Consider the following 21,412-nt stretch of genomic DNA (forward strand, 5'->3'; position numbering starts at 1 on the left):
GTGCATGGTGTGTGATATGCACTGGGCATGGGAGTTGGCTATTTAGACACACAGCGATGTACCATCTTATTTCTGTGTTACTGGAGCACCATGGACTGATCTAGTTGCAAACACAGACTCCTAAGGCCCCATCCACTAGTGCGATATGGGCACTTCTCATGCGTTTCCGATGCATTGTTGCGATAGATCGCATGAAAAGTGTCATATCGCATGTCGTTTTCGCAATTTATATGAGGCGATTTTCATTGCGCATTGCTTCACAGATCTCAGTTACTGCCACAAGGATCTATCCTTAGTGGCAAGTGTGTGTGTTCAATATAGTTAATGATGCGTGCGGCTGCGGTTGTTAATGCCCCCATGCTGTCTGTACACCTCAATCATGTGACAATCTCATCAGTGACTGCATGTACAGATCAGGTGATGTCACTGACCGATATCGTGATACGTGGTCACTGTGAATGCCCTATATCGTTCTCCCATGGCTATATTTAACTATATCAGCTGCTGGAATTGGTCCAGTGCGTATCCGGCATTACTTTGAATGGGCAATAGAACTCTTCTGTCAGGGCTGGAAATTCGGCCAGACCCTAACCGGGTGGCACCCTCAAAACGGTGGAAACCTCCCCCCTCCCCCCCACCACCATCAAAAAAAGTCAGCAGAAACTGATTACAGTCCTCAGTTTTACGCTGTTTCATGCATAATAGATAACTTTACAGGTAGTCACTTGCATTTATCTTGCTTGCATATTATTTAGGGCACATACCCCTTAGGAAGGTACCTGAGCAAGATTACCCCTTTGGGGTTCCTGGGTGCTTGGGACCTATTGGATTTATATATAATAATTTGTCCAGGACTAAAAACAGGTTAACTGACATTATTACGTACCATAGCAGTTGTTGTTTTATGGAGCTTCTTATGGTATGGACAGTTCCATGCTAATAAAATTCTACCTGATATGAAAACGCTGGTAGACCTGGCATCTGTCTCTTTTGAGTACCGCCATATATGGATTTTCTAAGTGCTGTTGCGGCTTCCCTGGTTTAAAAATACATACCTAAACATAAACACACATTTCCCATGACTAGAAAATAAGTAAACTTACGATATAAAATTTAGTTTAACACCAAACAACTTAAGGAACCCCAGCAGTTATTGCTAGGATCATACCTAAATTCTTAACATGAAAAGAGTTGAGCAGAGTCCGAAACTAACCAAGTGCTGACTCGCTCATCTCTTTTTTGGATTTTAGGAAGTTAGGATTCTGGTGTTGGTAATCAGACTGTTGGCATCCTGATTGCCAGTATCCCATGCCCAACCATTTCTTTTCTGTCAAGTCTTTATCTGGCACCGCTGCCCCTGGTAGCTAGTTCTATGGAGACAGTGTTGGCACAGGGATATTTGGATGTGAATGCTCTTATAGAAAAGCGCGAGTCAGTGCAATTCTTGAATAAAGTAAAGGATTCCAAGGCAAATAGCTTTTTGTAAAAGACCCCCTTGCATGGAGACACACTTGTGTTAATGTTATCAGCCACCATTTATCCTATCAGTATTTCTTAATGTTTGTCAGAAAACAGAGAACACATACGTACACATTCCTCACAGACAGGGCCCTGATCAGGATAGAATCCATGACCCAAGGTTTTAGATGTAACATTCAGGTGTTTTCCATTCAAGCAAAAACGCTGTAAATAATTGATGTATTCATACTTTTAAAATGGAAGAATTAAGTATTGCCGTTACTTTTAATTATGTCTCAGTGGTTTTTTTTATATGACTGTTATATTCATTTGCAAATGTTTTACACTGACACTTAACAGTTTTCTTATCACGTTTAAATAAGAATGAGTAGCATCAAACGTGTTACAAAGCGTGGAGTATTTTTGTTATATTACCCTGTCATCAAGCTGTGAGCTTTTTTTTGTGAAACATTGTCTGAAAATATAGTCTAATAATTGTGATGAACATATCTATAACTGGGAATTTCCAAAGTAAATTTATTCTGTAATACTTCTTTATATAAAGGCTAAATGGTAATAACATAATGATCATAAAAAAGGAAGATGAACATATACTGTAGAAGCAGACCTACACATCACCAAACTAGCGAATATTGAAGAATAACCTATATTTTAGCCTATGGTAATGGTTATACCATTTAATAACATTTTTGCTTAAATTTTCAATGATAGTGTTCAATGGTTTAATGGCATGTGGTCATAGCATTGCTTCTCTGTCTTCTTGGCATTTTATGTTGCTCCAAACCATAAACGCTTAACCCAAGGTATTGGATGTAGTATCTGAAATATCTGGGGCCAGTGGCATTTCTATATTGGGTGCATGGTACCACACTGCATACCCTGCACATGTATTGGTATCTTCAGGGTACTAGAGGTCATGTGAAATCAATTCCGGGTCAGACCGGCATTGATTTCACACAACTCTGACAACTCTGACAACTCTACTCCTAACCCTAGCTCTAGTTCTTAACCCTTCAGCCTAGCCCTCATGTCAACATTTTGACAGTGTTGGGATTTACAACAATAATATTTAGGATATATCCAAAGCGCTGTCTGTGTCTGGTTCTCCTTCTTCTCCCGTTCTCACAGAGGGTCTTTATGTGGAACAAAGAGAAGAATTAAATGTGTAGGATTATAAATTTCTTCTGAAGGAATATAAATTAGGACTAGGAGAGAACATACCACACTCCCAAAAAGTGTGTGTGTCAGAAGCTCATAAAGGTATCTTTGGACACGTTGGTGTATTCTGGTGAAGGTTTCACCAGAATACACCAACGTGTCCAAAGAACTTTTTTAGACGTACATTTCCACTCACTCAGAATTAGATGTGACACATATAATGGTTTCTTTTTAGTAAGCGTACCAATGACTCACAATTCACAGAGGATTTTCAAACACATCTGGGTTTTTTTTTGCTTGGAAAATATTTTTGAAGCAACCAATGGTGGAAAATTCACATAAAAACTTTTTATTACCAAAAAAAGAATTTTAAAATTGGACCACACTTAAGTATACTGAAAACATAAATCCAAAGGTAGATGGATGATGATAGGGAACTCTCTATACAACAAATAAGACCTTCCGGATAAGTCAAGAATGTCGGTGAGTAAACCACCTGATACCTTAGGTAAATATCCAGCATTGACAAGAAGGTAGTCCAAAAAAAAGAAGTGCAGGTCCAGATAGCCAGCCAACGCGTTTCTATTTCAAATCTTTATCAAGGCCTGTCTCTGGACTTATCCAGAAGGTATTTTTTGTTGTATAGAGAGTTCCCTATCATCATCCATCTACCATTGGATTTATGTTTTCAGTATACTTAAGTGGGGTCCAATTTAAAAAAAAATATTTTGGTAATAAAAAGTTTTTATGTGAATTTTCCACCATTGGTTGCTTCAAAAATATTTTCCAAGCAAAAGAAACCCAGATGTGTTTAAAAATCCTCCATGAATTGTGAGTCATTGGTACGCTTACTAAAAAGAAACCATTATATGTCTCACATCTTCTAATTCTGAATGAGTGGAAATGTACGTTTAAAAAAGTTCTTTGGACATGTTGGTGTATTCTGGTGAAGGTTATCAACATCACCATAAAGATACCTTTATGTTCTTCTGACACACACACTTTTTGGGAGTGTGGTATGTTCTATCCTAGTCCTAATTTATATTCCTTCAGAAGAAATTTATAATCCTACACATTTAATTCTTCTCTTTGTTCCACACAAATACCCTCTGTGAGAACAGGAGAAGAAGGAGAACCAGACACAGACAGCGCTTTCGATATATCCTAAATATTATTGTTGTATTTTATTGTCTCACTTGTTTTTTGGTTGAACAAGTTTGTGTGGGTATATTGTGCTGCTTCTCTGTTTGCGCCTTGGAAACCACCAGCATTTATATCCTAGTGTTGGGATTTAACCTGTCGGCAATCTGAGAATGCCGACATGTAGACTGTCAACATTTAACCACCATTTAACTCATAACTGCAATGTGCTGTTGATATTACAAATGTCATCCCAGTTCAGTTTTTTTTGCACTACCTAAGGTGAAATAGTAGGGAAAGGAAATAAGCAAAACATTTTTGATCTTGTGCATGTGAAGCGGTTTCCTTCAAGTAATACACTGAGTAAGTCAGTGTCAGAAAGAGGGGCAGGAGAAGATGAGGAAGATGAGGCATGTAGAGGGACTTAACATCAGCAGACCATAATTTACACAGATCAGCCTACCTTCCATTATATGGAATGCACAACACATGATGTAGATTCCCTGTAGGATGCAAGTAAGTACTATTTATTTATATAGGGTGCTTTTTTCAATAGGACTTAAGATGCTTTACAAACATAAAAAACAATGCACGTAATATATAGGGTTCAGGTAGTAGAGCAATAGACAAGTCACACAGAAATAAAGGACAACCTTGAGAGCACAGGAGCACATTAGGCATTAATGCAGGATTGGATCAGGCATTTTGGATAAAAACTTCCATGGATTGTGTATACCACCCTAACAAGGTAACAGGCGAGGCAGCCAACTGGGCGCACAGAGTAGGATTACCCAGGGTGGAATAGGTTACTCCTATAATAAACTACACAAAGTAGGTGATTTCAGTGTAGAAGAGGTTCCCAACAAGACGGACAGGTCCATGTATTTTCCCCCATCCACAAGTGTACCAGATGAGGCAGCCATATTGGGTGCACTACAGGTTGCATGGTGGGAGGTCAGCCATGAAGGGCCCAATGCAGATATGAGAACCAGATGCTTGAGTAGTAAAGTAATATACCCTGCACGGAAACATACACGTGAAGCACATCCTGCCCGCAGATGAAATATTTGAAGCAACATCTTGGGTACACTGCAAAGGTCGCCGCTATATGCACTACACTCAGAGCCTGATAAGGACAACTTGTATAAGATTCTATAGAAAGAAAAGGATATAATAATAATATAGCATATCTAGAAATGAGTTGGGCTAGAGTATACACCTCAAATTGGCTGGGGGGGGGGGGGGGGGGGGACATTAATTATTTTTGTGGCTTTTTGCAAACACACCTCATACCCCTCATTAATAAAGCATTTTGCTGTAACTATTGGACATCTGTTTAGTTGAGGAACCAGTTTGTCATTTGATGAGCAATGTTTTTAGGTAGACACATAAATAAACATATTCATCTGGAATAGAGAAATCTGTTAATTCCATTTTATGAACCAGTTGTTATCTGGTCTCGCCTATGACTGATGTCCCTGTATATTATTTTTACTGCTTTCATATTGTGACGCATTGAGCTTTAAGCAGAAATAGTTAATATAATGCTTACTGTTTTTTTCTCCAGTTTATAAAAAAAAAAAAGAAATATACATTTGGAAGCAAAAGGCATACTTGTAATATCATCAAAGTTTGGATTGTTCTTTCCATATGATTAGAGTTTCTTAAAGCTGAAAAATGTGTTCTGCTTCGCAACAAACAGATGCTGCTCTAACAATGCAATACATTATGTACCAAAAATGATCTCTGTTTTAATCATAGATGCTGATTTAATGAGATAAGACTCGCTTACATCAAAAATGGATTTTGGATGTGATTTTATTTTCGGTATATTTCCTCTACATAATTAATAGAAATATGGTACAAGCAGGCTGAAAAGTGCACTCTTGTATTATTTTGTTCTACTGTGAATGTAAGCTATGCCCAGGTTGTTTACAACAGTGTTAATGTGACTTGTATAACGCCAAAAACTGGTATTTTAAATACATTATCAAACACGGTGATGTACAATTATGTCTGCTTTTAATTTCCGTTAAGCAACACAAACATACGTTTTTAAAATATGATTAATATTATAAGCACATACTACTTACATTTTTCCTGTTATTTGTATTTTTAGTATGCCTGTCCTCCACACATTAAATTTATATAAACTAACACCTGTCTAGTGTCTAGATTACATTAATTGTTTATATTTATAAACAAAAAGGGTTCCTGAATCTGGGCCTCACTTTCAAAGTGCAAAAACTTTTTGGTGGCAGGACTTGTTAGTAGACCTAGACTTCATTGAGAGAGATGACAACTTTGTTGGAGGATCCAAAGTTTGTCAAGTGGGAATGAGATGTCATAAAAGAACAAGACTATTGAAATTGGGTGGAGGGAACATTTTTAACATTTCTTTAGGCTTGTTTTGTGGAAAGGCTGCCATTATTTATTTTTGTCACATTTCAACTTCAGCCGAAAACTGGGTTTTTTTCATTTATTGTAATTAAAATATCTTGATTTGCTATATTGACATGTGTCAGATGCTGCTTTTTTTGATTGACTAGTAAGCCTGCTCGAAGTTGCCCCTGTAATAGAGAAAGTGGTATAGTTTCATTCACTGCCAACAGATGGCAGTGTTTGTGAGACACATGGACACTAGTCATAAAAAAAAAATATATATATATATATATAATCCCCAATCTGTCCGCACCCTACAAAGATGTTATAGGGTCGGGTTCTCCATATGATGAATAAATTCATCCATAGAATATACAAACACAGAAGAATGGGCACTCACCAAGGTCACGGTTATTCAAGTGTTTTAATAGTGAAACAAAGGCATAGTCGACATGACGTTTCGGTCCTCAGTGGACCATCATCAGGACTTGTGCAATGCAAATGCTGTAGGACAACCACCCATCCTTCCTCCCAAGAGGATCTATCAGCTTGACCAAGAACATGCAGGCGGGATTCAAGGGGCGTGGCTGCATATTGCGGCCGGGAAGAGGTGAGCTGCAGCTGGCAGCTCGTCACTTCCCGGCCGCTCTCAGCTAGTGATGTCGGGCTCATTCTGCCGAGATACCCTGCTCAATGCTGTCGGGGAAGACCGCATTGAATAGGGCCCGGTGGGCATCTCCCCGACGGGAGATGCTCGACGGTGATTGAATATCCCCCTAAACCTGTCATATATAGCATAAGACACATAATAAACATGTTAAAAACCGGATCATACTATTCAATGCGTGTCATCTAACTAAAATTGCAATGTAGCGGAAGGGGTATCTAAACCAGTCCGGGAGTCATCACAAATGTTTGTAAATATGGAAACTGTTTTACATACACAAAAAAAATCTATATAAAATACATTAAGAAAACATCATATATTCCATGTATCTTATTTCTGTGGACTTAGATTTTTTAGAGAAAACATTTTTTACATTATAAATTTTTGCATGAATTTTTAGAAGACAAATATTCAGAAAAATACTGAAGTCTTTAAGAAATTTTTGAAAACATTTTTTGAAAACTTTTTGACATTTTTTTTGAACATTTTTATAGAAAATAAAAAATTTTAAGATAATTATTTAAAACCCCTGGGCGATAGGGTGTCCAAATCATAAATCCATCTGGATTCACGCTTTTTCAACATAATTTTACGGACCTCCTCTTGTTGATTTGGGCATGTAGTCTATCAACATGCATCTAAGGCTGGCAATGTTGTGACCAGCTTTCACAAAGTGCATCGCTACTGGTTTGTCTGATTTTCTAGTTTCCAGTGCAGCCCTGATTTATGTACGGTGATTGGCCATTCTCTCACGAAAATTACGCTTGGTGAGACCTACATAATAAAAGCCACAAGGGCAAATCAAAATATAAATAACATGGTCCATTTTGCAATGTAACCGGTATTTGATCTTAATCTTTCTTCCACTGTGTGGATGTGTGGATGTGTGAATGTAGGACCAATCACCATTAAGCTGCATGTTGTACACCCGGTACATTTGTAGCAGCCATTTCTTTTTGGAGGCATCCATGAATCAGGTGTGGTTGACGGTTGTAACAAGGGTCTCATCAGTAAATCTTTCAGGGTACGTCCATGACGATAAGCACACATCGCCGGACTTGAGCTTACGCTGGAAAATGCCGCATCTGTTGAAATAATAGGCCAGTGTTTGGCCAAGGCTTTCATTCTATTTTGTGCTTGAGTGTCGTACGTATCCGCATAGATTAGCCTTGCTCATATATATATGAGAGAGAAAGATGATCCTTGCTGTTTACAAAGAAGAAAACTTTGTTATTTTTGCTTATTTGACAGAATCCAGAGGTGATTGTGACATCTGATAAAATGGGAAGAAGGGTTATCCAAGCAAATAGTACATTCTGTTGTTTCCTACTGATTGGCACTGATGAGTATTGCACTGAAAACAGCAATTACCCTTTTAGAAATGGTGTAGTCTGCCTATTGGCTTAAAGTAATTGTTTGGGTTAGTTGCACCCTAATTGCTTCTAATAAGGGCAGAACATGTACATTTAGTGTTTGACCTAAAGAGGACAGCCCCTTTAATTATTTCCATAACCATAGCAATATTTTATCTCTTCCCAAGTTACTACTCCTTTAGTTAGTTAAGTGGTTGGAAGGAAGTGCCCATTAAATAAGATATTGGTAGTTAATTTAAAAGAAGGCAAACGTGTTAATATCCATAATAGATCTTTATCTCAGCTGATAATTGTCAGGAGACTTACAGGTGCGTTTATCTTGAAACTGAAACGTAAATTATATAAAGCAAAACTTCAGTCTGGAAGGTTACTACAGGTGATCCTCACTTATAAAGTACAGTATCTTTAGAACCTTTATGGAACAAAGGCAATTATATATAGTATATAATTGCCAGCTTTTAGTAACCCAAAAACTAGCATGCTTTCTTCCCAGCACTGTCCCTGACTTCACTGACTGCAGTCATTACACAGGGCCTCCAACATGTGAAGTCCATTCACCTGGCTGATTGGGAATCAAGCCAAAATGTTGGCTTACTCAGAAATAGTATACCCAGTAATTCCTATTTTCTGAGCCAAGAAACTAGTATTTACCAACTTCTTGTCACTATCAAAACACACCAACCTGGACCTTATTTCACCAGGGTCGTAAGCTGGGGAAAACAAAACATGCTCAGTTTTCCAGACAACTCGCAGTGTTTATAAGTTATGTAAAAACATATTAAAATCACAGTAGGTGAAAATAACATATTAGACAACAACTGTAAGCATACACCAGAGCCCTAGCTTTGTAAATTTGATTGTATTAAGGCCTCTCGTGGCAACGAGCCCTGCTCGGCTATTGTCTCTTTAGAAGCAGCTAAGTCTTTTGACTCCATAGAGTGGCCATTTCTGTTTGAGGTTATGAAGAGGTTTGGATTAGGTACAGTATTAATACAGTGGGTGAAACTATTCTGCCATGCATCTTGTGCCAGAGTGTCTACTAACATGGCCGTCTTAATGCATGAGCTTGAAGGGCAGTCGCCAAAGGGCCCCAAAATGCTAGTGGCCCTCAGCCTGCTACCCCCATCAACAAGGCACAGGCCCCCCCACCCCCCGATCGCAGCCTGTACCCCCAAACACCACCCACCCCTGTCATGAAGGACACCAGCACATACCCCATAACTGTTGGTGCCGATGCCTCACACACGCCACGCAGTCTGCGGGCCTTCCGCAGAGCATTACTGGGAGTGTGGGAGGGGTCATGGGACAGGAAGCTGAATCTGCAACTAATCCACATTGACAGCAGCCAACAGGATTACACACTGCACCCAAGCAGCCACCAACAAGCAGCAGCCACCGCTAATTCATCAGCGTGGGACGACGAGTTGGCCCCCAGAAGCTGACTGGAAGACGGGAGAGTCCGGACCTGTCAGTGGGAGACACTTGGTGGCTATGTCCCACTCCATCGGACAAGGCTGAAGCACATTGCTATCAGCAATAAGAGGTAGAGACCGAGGTAGAATTTTTTTTCTCACGGACTTAAAAAAAAAAGCAGCTCTGTATGGAGCTGTAAACATTAAACCATTAATTACTTTTTTCTCATGGCCTCACCCACCACCGTCGTGCCCTTCAACCTCACGCTACTATCACCCACTGCCCATCACCCTCACGCAGCTATCAGCCACTGTCCCTCACACTGCTGTCACCCACTGCCCGTCACCCTCACACCACTTTCACCGAATGCCCATCCCCCTCACACTGCTGTCACCCACTATCTGTCACCCTCACCCACTGTCCATCACCCTTATGCTGCTGTCACCCACTACTTGTCACCCTCACTCATTACCCATTAATCTCATGCTGCTGTCACCCTCAGTCACTGCCTATCCATATCACGCTGCTGTCATATTGCTCATCACCCTCACCCCATATATATATATATAGAGAGAGAGAGAGAGAGAGAGAGAGAGAGAGAGAGAGAGAGAGAGAGAGAGAGAGAGAGAGAGAGAGAGAGAGAGAGAGAGAGTATAGGGAGCATCTAGGCGCCTTAAATAATACAATGTATCTTATAAAACAATGATTTATACGCGTTTCGTCCACTTATGGACTTCTTCAAGGGGAGCTTGAAGAAGTCCATAAGTGGACGAAACGCGTCGGGTCCACCCTCCAAACCTTCCTGCCATTGAACCCTGAGACTACTGCTCTGCTCCCTAGTCTTAGACTAGGAAAAAGGACTTCCTTTAAAAACTATTTGCTTTCTTTTACCCAGCTAAGTACCAACTTTGTTTTTTTATCTGAATCCCTCTTGTACATCACTCACGATCACTTATTGTCCCCCATTTACTCCCCCCCCCCCCCCGTCCTGGCCTATCCTAAAAAGCTGTTTGCACATCTGTATTTATGTGATCAAATTTATTTTATGTATATTATGACTACATGTTTATATCTTTATTTTTATCTTAATTAAAAAATATTTTTTATGATAAACATTTTGGTATATGTATAAATCATTGTTTTATAAGATACATTGTATTATTTAGGGCGCCTAGATTCTCCCTATACTCTCCACCTAAAAATCTAATCCGATTCACCAAGTCGGTATACAGTGAATCGGCTTGCCACCCTTTAGATTTGTCAGATATACCCTGAAAATCTTGAAGGTTTTTTAATATTATATTCTTCCATTTATATGGGTAATGTAATGCTCCAGTGTCTTAGAACTTCTCTTTGAAATATATATATATATATATATATATATATATATATATATATATATATACACACAAAATATAAAGAGTAGAGGGGCGCTCCATGGTGCATGTAAATGATATATTTATTTGGAGAAATAACACTTCTACGAGGCAAATAAAAGCAGATGCTCGTACCGATATAAAAGACACTGTGGGCTGGTTATCACAAGATATAGATATAAAATACCACTGCAAACTGCTCCAACCGCCGCTCCACAGACATCCGATTCACATTAACGACAGGCGCTGGTTTGTGTGGCCGGGTGGGGGAAACTCAGGCAGGAGACAGCGCCGGGACACAGTCAGTACGGGTATCACTGACCACGCCCTAACGCGTTTCGTCAGAGACTTCGTCAAAGGGAGACGCCTGCTTTTCCCCCACCCCCGGCTTCCAAATCCGGCCAGCGCAAACCAGTGCCTGTTGTTCCTGTGAATCGGATGTCTGTGGAGCGGCGGTTGGAGCAGTTTGTCATGGTATTTTATATCTATATCTTGTGATAACCTGCCCACAGTGTCTTTCATATTGGTACGAACATCTGCTTTTATTTGTCTCGTAGGAGTGTTATTTCTCCAAATAAATATATAATTTACATGCACCATGGAGCGCCCCTCTAATCTTTATATTTTGTAGATCTCATACTTCCTGACCTTGGATGTTGGCTTTGTCCATTGAGGGAGCTGCAGTCTATATCTTTGGACTTTGTTGAAACTGTTTGCCTTTTTTGAACAAGGCATTTATAGCTGGACTCATTTGGGTTTGTAAAAAAACATTAGCGCCACCCGCACAACTGTTTTCTCTAAAAATATATATATATATATATATATATATACAGTGGTCGAAGTGGGGCGGTATACGGGGGTATGGCATACCCCCACTTTAATCTGAAGATAAAAAAAAAAAGTTTTTTTCCCCCCTCAGGATGCTCTCTGATCACTCAGCAGCACATATTGTGCTTTTGTAATACCCCTGTACAACGGGGCAGTCTGGCAGGGGACGTTGATGGACAGGGGGTGTCCGAAGGTGCGCACTATATTCACTCTTTACTTTTCCATACCCCCACTTCAAAATTTCCATACCCCCACTTCAAAATTTCCACTTCGACCACTGTATATATATATATATCAGATAGGGGCCCCACTGCACTGCTTTGCTCGGGGCCCATACTGCTATTAAGATGGCTCTATCTCACCTCTGTTCACCTTAGCAAGAGATACCAGGCAGGGGTATCCACTGTCTCCATCTCTCTTTGCCCTAGCTATAGAAGCCTTGGCTTTCCTGCAATTTAGGGAAGAAACTGGCCATGTATACTCAATATAGGAGTCCTGCAATGAGAAAACCGTTCATCACATTTTAAACCCAAAATGCAGGCATGATTAGCATGCCTATCCAGTTAACATGCTCTATCATGTTAACCATGTGAACATGCCCATACATGCAATCTGGGATCAACCTAATCACTGTTGTCATAGCGACTGTAGATCCAACGTACCCAACCCATGTAAAGAATAGTAAACTGCACTGGTTCCCAAACTGGGTGCTGCTGGTTTATGTACTAGGACCAAAATCAAATTATTTATAGTCCATATGGTAGGCAAAACTGGTCATAGTTGCTGTCAATCATAAATTGTGTTGCCAAACAGAAGTGCTACCCCTACATACTTGCACCTAAGGATGACAGTGAAGCAGGACTTACTTAATTTTATATTTTTTTTCAGACTCTATAAGAAACTTTTCACCCAGGGGTGCCATAAAAAGAATGCTGATATTATAGGGTGCCGTGATTTAAAAAAAAGTTTGGAAACCACTGACTTCATTATTAGTGAGCATACTTTAATTTTAACACTTTGAGTGCCAAGTGAATTTGTCAAAATTGGTGTGAAAATTGCCAAGCAAACATTGTTATTCATCATAAGGTCCTGTAATGTTTACCTCATATAGGAAATATAATCCTTTTTTTACACAAAGTTTTTATTTGAATTGATATAACCAATGTGAGCAGCGCTGGAATTATTAGCCAACATTTTGCACACCCCGATATTTTGCGCATCTCTCAGAGATGATGGCACTCAAAGGGTGTTAGAATACAGAGTGGCAGGTCTAAGGGAAAGCACTGTACATATTGAAGTTTGAGAATTGTGGGTTGAAACCAGAGTCGTATATCAATGAGCGTTGTATAATGTGTTTAATGTGAAAGGGATTTCCTTGTCAGTGCCACGCTGTGTGATGGCAGGGAATGGCTTACAGATCGGATCTCAAATGTCTCCTCTTTCCTGCAGGCATTCTCTTTTACAAAGAAATAGTGGCCATAACTCATGGGCAAACCCCGATGTCTTGCAGTGGTCCTTTACATCCTTTTTATGTGTATTTTTTTCTTATTTGAATACAGTTAAATAATAATACACTTGAAGCACACACAAAAAAAATCTTCATATTGTATTTTTAATTCATCTGAATACCCAGCAGAGTTAAATGCAGTTTGGATGCACAGGGAAGAATTAATGATTGGAAGATACAGAGTTGGTAAATTATTTATTCTGGCCCTGAGGAAGCTGAAAAGCTGAGTGAAAGACTAATAAATCATTTGTGGTAGTGCTGGTTGTCACTTCCAATTATTTTAGACGGTTTTGTGATAAACTACAGCACCTGCTATATATCCCTACGCTATCCCTTGATGCTTGCAGGCCAGCTTGTTCAGTTGATTATTAAAGGCAACTTTGTCTAAACTTTCCTTGAGCAGCAAATAAAATTTACTTGAGATTTTTGTGGGTTTGTTCCATTTTTAGTTTTGATTTTATTTGTTATTTGTCTGTAAACCTCCTGACATAATAGATCTCAGTCCTGTTGGTGTAAATAGAAGAGTCCCTGTCTGCCTTTATTGAGAATCATCAAGTCGAACAAATTTCTTGGCATGTTGTATCCTAGGTAACTGCTTACTGCTTAACATGAACAACATGCAACTATTAGATATTCATCAAAACTTTTTAGCTTTTTATCTTATTTGTACGATTCATCTAATATCCAAGCATTTGGAGAACATTATTTAAGTAAATTGTAGCCAGTATAAAATCTGTTATGTTTTTCTGATGGTACTCAACAGGTCTGGAAAAGGCACTATAAATCTTGCACAAATTTGTAACATTAGATGTGTCCAGTACACTTTTACCTACAACTTTCCCCCGCACTAGAGCATGTGCATAAATTATATTTATAGGTGAGTTTTATACTTTATATAAATTTAAATCATATTTGGCTTTTCACATAAGAATCTATCCCAGAAGCGCTTACAGTTTCTATTGTCTACCACACATATGCATACTAGGGTTAATATTTGTCGGTACTTGTTTCCTAGCACAGCGCCCGTCGCAGGTGATCGCATACCTTAACTTAAGGCATGCGATGGACGCGACCGACGCGATATCAGGGCTATTTTTAGCCTTTTCCCCGACAATTAAAAAAATCGCGTCCATCGCATGCCTTAAGTTAAGGCATGCGATGCAACCGATGTGATGGATGCGATTTTACATAGGGAACAATGTTAAATGGGCCAATGGACCCGATTTTTCATTGTATACCCACCCTTATGGGTATTTTACATGTGAAATGACCCCCCCCCATTGTTAACACCACCCCACGATGAACGCCAACCCGAAGCGTGGCAAGCGGCGGCGGTACGCGTCCTCCAACCTTTTCATACCCCCACTATCCACGTCGGCGTGGAGTTGATTTTATATAGTGTGGCGAGCCCGAAGCGTGGCGAGCGGACGCGTATTACCTGTGAAGTAATGCGCGTCCCCTCGCGGGGCTCACTAATCTCGCCACGCTTCGGGCTCGTTGGCTCACTGCGCTCGCCACACTATATAAATTCAATTCCACGCCGACGTGGATAGTGGGGGTATGAAAAGGTCAGAGGACGCGTACTGCCGCCCCTCGCGGGCTCGCTGCGCTCGCCACGCTTCGGGTTGCCGTTCATCGTGGGGTGGCGTTAACAATGGGGGGGGGGGGGCATTTGACTCATCAGGGTGGGTATACAATGAAAATTGGGGTTTGGGGGGCATTTAACATTGGGCCCAATGTAAAATCGGGTCTCGGGGACCATTTTACATTGGTTCCGATGTAAACATCGCATCAACAGTGTCGATCGTTTTGCATGCAATTTGGTTGCATGCGATACGATCGACGCAATTTTTTAGGACACGATGGATACAATCAAAATCGCAGGCGCCGTGCTAGGAAACAAGTACCTATTTGTGCATATCTATTTAACTTACCAGTATATTTTTTGATTGTGGGAGGAAACCCATGCAAGCATATATTAAAGGAGGATGAGGAAACCTCTACCAGTGCAGGAGAACCATGCACTGCCACAAGTGAGGTGATGGGTGAAGATTGAGGTTAACCAGCGTAAATGGGTCCATGTACTGACTCATATAAGAATGGTACAAAGCATTTTCTCAGATCAGTATGCTCAGTAGATGTCAGTACTCTCTGGAATGACATTCCTGACACAAGTGGGAAGGGTCAGAGTTCAGACCAACCATCAGTAACTGTAGTTACATTTTGGTTACTTCATATTTGCATTCAGAATTTAATCAGTACGATTCTATGGAGGTTACAAGGGGTAACATCCAGAAGACATTTTTAAAAAAATGCACTGTGAAACTCTTATACAGTTTAGCAATTATAGCAACTGACTTGAAAAATGCATTGGTACCCATATAATCTAATGCAACAGAAATATAAATGCACTAGCCTTTAAAGGTTTAGAATACACCTATTTATCCAATCCAATGTAAGCATTTCAAGTCCAGTGAATAGCTGGAAATGGCATACAGGGTAAGCTTAGACTACTAGACATTACAACTAAAGTTTAGAAAAACAGTGAAAATGTATAAAGTTATAAAAAGCCCTTTCTTCTAGGAACAAGTAATGAGTTAAGAACATATAGTTATTTTGCAGTAATGACAAAGATACTTGCCTGGACTTGCATGGCCAGTGAATTACTAAAGACTGGAAGAAGATCTTATGGCCCAACTAATCAAAATTTTAATTCTTTGGTTCATAACACAGGATTTTGGTACAGTGTTGAGTAGGTGTAAAGATGGTTTCTGAATATGTTGGGTTTATTTACTAAGCAAAACGCTGTTTTCTGATTTGTTTAAGCCCAACATTTAAAAGGCCAATTTTTATTATTATTTTTTTTTATAAAAGAACACCACATTTCTTGCTAATAAATCTTAGGCTTAAACACGCTTGAAATAAAATTCTGGTAAAAGCCACCACTTAATAAATAACCCCTGTAGAACTATTTGTCAAACATGGAGAAGAAAGCATGAAGTTGGAGCGATTTGCGAGATCCCGAGTTGCACAAAGTGATTGGCTACCACTGCATTTTGTAGTGCCATGCAAATATTCTCCTTGCCTAGTTGGCCAAGGGATCATCCTACTGCAAGGTAATGATTCATACCTCCATGCTAGTCAGAACCATCTTCAATGAAAAGCATGTGACTGGACTTAAAATATCAAAATATTCAGTGCAGTATCCAGACTTAAACCCAATAGACAGTAAGCGATATTGTAAACGATATTGCTGATTTTGGCCCTCTATGAGACATCACTTAGAGTGTGTGCTCAGTATCATTAACGATGTATGGTCCCATACATGATGCCCTCCATCATCTGTTCATGAAGGTCATTAATATTGTTTACACTCAATATCATTTTGTCTGGGATAATAGCAAAGTTCAAGGGAAACTCATTGACAATATTGTTCTGCCCGTAAGTGTTTAGTATGCCCCTGGCTTTATTCAGCAGTGTCTTAGTACCAAATATTTTTGGTTTGGGGTTTCCAAATACGTGCCCATGACCACTTTGTTTTACACCTGCTCATTGATGCATGCAGTCATGTGTAAGAGGTCACTTGTCATTCATACCAAACTCCACATTACAGTATGGAAGAAATGTGATCTATGTGGCTTTGGCTCTAGAATAATTGTTTGTGTTGAGGAGGGAGGATTTAATATTTCATAAAATGCTGCTCTCCTGCTACACAACAGTTTTTGTAGCTTACAGAAAATGGTACACAAAATAAAAGCATGCGGTGAGAGGCAGCTCTGTGGCCCAAATAATACATGGTAACAGTGGTATAGACTGCTGAAGAGCATTTCTGAGCTCACAGTGAACCTAGATGGGGATGAACTACAGACAACACCAGGTTCTATAACTTTCCCGATTGGAAAACTAGGATGCCATTACATTTATCATCTACCACTGTCAGTACTGTTGGCAAGTGTAGGAAAGAGCTCGGCAAAAAGATGAAATATATGGACAAAAATATTCAGATGCCTGATATTTATACAAACAGGGACTGTAATGACATCGTATTCATATACCTATACTTTGATATGGAGTTGTTCCCTATTTGCAGCTATAACAGCTTCCACTCTACTTGGAAGGCTTTAAACAATATTTGTGAGTGTTTCTGTGGGAATTTGTGCCCATTCATCCTATAGAACATTTATGCAGTCAAGCATTAATGTTGGATGAGAAGGCATGGCTCACAATCTCCATTCCATTTCATTCCCAAGGTGCTCGATGGGGTTGAGATCAGGGCTCTTAGTGGGCCAGTCAAGTTTTTCCACACCGAACTCCTCAAACCATAAAATTAGAAGCATAGCATTGTTCAAAATGTCTTGCTATGTTGAAGCATTAAAATTGCCCTTCACTGGGGATAAGGGGCCTTCCTTAACTCTGATCCACAGCCCCATACATACCATTATCCTTCCTCCTCTAAAGTTGGCATGAAGCAGTGTCTTAGGTAATGTTCTCCTTGTATCCACAAAACCCAGACTTGCCCAAACAGAAGCGTGATTTGTCACTACACAGAACACATTTCCACTGCTCTACTGTTGGTGAGTTTATACCACTCTATCTTATGCTTGGCAGTGGACTTAGTCATGTGAGGCTTGCATGCAGCTGCTCGGCCATGGAAATTCATTCCATTAATAGTGTTCACTCAAGGAGTGACACCGGGCAGGGCTCTGGGGGGCGGACCGGGCACACCAACGTCACAGCTGGGGGCGTGCCCGGGCCGCCGACGTCATGAAAGGGGCATGCCCGGGTCGCCGCCGTAATGAAAGAGGTGTGCTTGGGCTGCCATTGTCATCAAAGGGGGCGGGCCCGGCCGCCACAGTCATCAAAGGGGGCGGGCCCGGCCCCTCCGAATACACTGTGCTGCCGGGGAAACGTCAGGCATCGCCGTCAACGGCGACGCTGGGCTTCCCCGTGAGGCTGTTTTAGCGGGGCGCTGCGAGACGGGCAGGGCGCATTTTGCTAAAACAGCCTAGCGGGAACACTACATTAAGCATCTCACCGCAAAACTTTTGAGCTTACATTAATGCCAGCGGAATTTCAGAACTCAACAAATTTTACGCACCATGCACCTTAGCAGTCGTTGACCCCACTCTGATTTTACCTGGTCTTTCATTTTGTGGCTGAGTTGTGGTTGTTCCTAAATGCATCCACTTTGTAATAATATTGCTTACAGCGGACCATAGAATATCCAGAAGGGATGAAATTTCTCAAGCCATCTTATTGCATAGGTGGCATCGTATCACAGTACCACACTTGAAGTTACTGAGCTCTACAGATTGACCCATTTTGTATCACAAATGTTTTCAAATGGAGACTGCTTGATTGTATACACCTGTAGCAACAAATCTGATTGAAACACCTGAAATCAATAATTAACAAGTGTGGCCAAATACTTTTAAAATACTAGTACTAGTAAATGGGTAAAATACTAGTGTAAATGGGTTGTAAAGAAGCATTGTGTTCCTTTTGGTGAATTTTCTTTTTGAAAATTGGAAGTTCTACAGCCAACTGCGACCAAAGGATTGAGAGGTTTGTTTAAGTCATCCTGATGTACAGTAGGTATATTGTACTGTATAAATAGCAGATCTTCTTCAACCTAACTGAGGAAAGGTGAAGAAATATGAACTTTATCCCCATACAGTTTTGTCAACGCTAGGCCCAGACAGTATCATTTAAGACGGGGCTCGACTTTGCATTAGTCTCGGTAAGCAATGTGTGTTCTTGCTTTTGTTTTTATTAGATGCAAATGTTCTCACTACAACACAAAATACTAAACGTGTATGTTCCCTGAAACAATTGCCTTCCAGGCATGCGGCAGATAAGGTGTCATGTAGTGCTTTCACTTCATTACCAGTAGAATATGTTGTGAACCAGGAATGCTTCATTAAAAAGTGTTGATCGTTTCCGTATTGAAAAATTGTGCATTTTTCAGCTTAATTTTTTCTTTAATTATTTTTATTTATTTAACTGATTTTAAAAAAAATGCCTTCCGTTTATAAACTATAAGAGAAATTGTTACAGCATGGAAGAATTTAATATCCATGTAGATCTATACTTATTTATTCGTTGTGTAAGTAGCACAGTACATGGAAAATATTCTTTACAGGCACCATTACTAGAACTTTAAATTGGCCATCATACTTCATAATTAAAATTAAGTTACAAGTGCGATAAGTAGTTCATGCTGTGACTATTAATAGTTCTCTATTTTTCATGCAGTCAGCATTTGCCACTACATACTCACTTGTTTAATGCATGTAAATGGCAGCACGAATTGTGTCATCTGCAACAGGCGACTTTTAAAAGCAATATGACTGGGAAAGCTATTTCAAGGAATGTAACTTTTTAGTGAAGTGCGCATAATGTAAATGTAATAAAATAAATAAGGGTATTTGAATAAAATATGACATTACTCTTATGTAACTGTCACATTTTGGGGAGATGTATCTAAAAACACACGTCTATTCATGAAGCAGTGCAAAAGTGGGGATGTTGCCCATGGCAACCAATCGGCTGCTACGTATGCACTTGATAATTGTTACTTCAAAGCTGATTGATTGCCACGGGCAACTTCTGCACTGGCCCACTTCTCCATTAGTATCATTGCTTCACAAATAGACCTGTGTGTGTGTTTGGATAAATCTCCCAAAATATGACAGTGTCCAAACTTTGTTCTATCTCCACCTTTGTGATTTATATGAGGGTGGTTCAAGAAGTAAGGTCACAAGACCTCTCATACGTCTCACGTGTAGTGTTATCTATTTAATTCTGCTGGTACTGTACTTCCCGCCAGGCCAGAGCGCGTAAGTATAAGTCAGTATCTGCATGATAAGTCCACAGTGTCTAGATAGACAGTCAATAGGTCGACATGCACAATATCAACATTGGCAAAAGGATGACACAAGCAAAGGTGACATGTCAATGGTCGACACGTGAAACGGTCAACATTCTTCAAGATTTTTCAAGATTTTGTGCATTTTATTGTACTTTTTAATGCATTACTATCCACCAAGTTTCCGATTGAAAATGGTAAAGTGCACCAAAGCTTGGCTAGCGAAATGGCACACTATTTGTGAGTCCACACCAAAAAAGTGAGAAACTCATGACAATGTCATGTGTTGACAATTGCCATGTTGACCTTTTGCTTGTGTTGACATTTTGTCTGTGTCGACCTTTTGTCACTGTAGATCTTATGGTTTTGACCTATTGACTGGATATCTAGAAAACGTCAACCTTTAATCCGGAACATTTTAATTCATGCTGTGCCAATGAGGTGAAATCAGATTTCTGTGTCTAAAGGGCCCCTGACTTGCTGAAATTATTCACCATCATTTCAAGGCATATGGTGATAATATCACCGAAACAGGTTTGGTGCACTGCCTATGATAATGGATCTTCAAGATGAGCAGCGATCCGGCCGGCCAAGCACGTCCACCACCAATAACAATCTGTGCCGCATTGAAGGCCTGATTCAGGAGGCTAGACACATTTGTGTTGTTGCTATTGCTGATGAACTGCATGTGCCATTTAGATGCAGAAATCTGATCACCATATACACCTCAATGTTTGACCATGTCTCCACCAGCCCCGCCATCTTACAACTCATTTTGGGAAAGTAGAGATGTGTCCCTATAAAGTTTTGCTGCATATAGCAGCTTGCTGTAGTGAGAGAACAATATGAATACATTGCGAATCCTACGTGTGTCTGCATCGCAGCCGGCTCACATTAGACACAATGGTTTTTGGGTATGTGCACGTGGTGGTTTATGACAACTTTGCCCTTAAATCTTCAACTAACTATTCTGTGTGTGTCTAGCACAGGGGTGAGCAATTAGAGGCCCTCAAGCTGTTGATGAACTACACATTCCATCATGCCTGGGCAGCACGGATGGTGTAATGGTTAGCATTACTGCCTCACAGCGCTGGGGTCATGGGTTTGATACCCCCCATGGCCCTAACTGTGCAGAGTTTGTATATTCTCCCTGTGCTTGCGTGGGTTTACTCCGAGTACTCCGGTTTCCTCCCACAATCCAAAAATATACTGGTAGGTTAA

At 40.1% G+C, this 21,412-nt stretch overlaps 1 protein-coding gene across 1 annotated transcript in view; it reads left to right on the forward strand.

Annotated features, from left to right (window-relative positions):
- TBC1D5 (TBC1 domain family member 5) overlaps window positions 1–21,412 on the forward strand; it is a 495,609-nt gene that overhangs the window by 43,961 nt on the left and 430,236 nt on the right. The gene's annotated exons all lie outside the window — the stretch shown is intronic.

This window comes from Crinia signifera, chromosome 5 (genome assembly GCF_055691185.1).
Source record: "Crinia signifera chromosome 5, ASM5569118v1, whole genome shotgun sequence".
In the NCBI taxonomy this organism is placed as follows: Eukaryota; Metazoa; Chordata; class Amphibia; order Anura; family Myobatrachidae; genus Crinia; species Crinia signifera.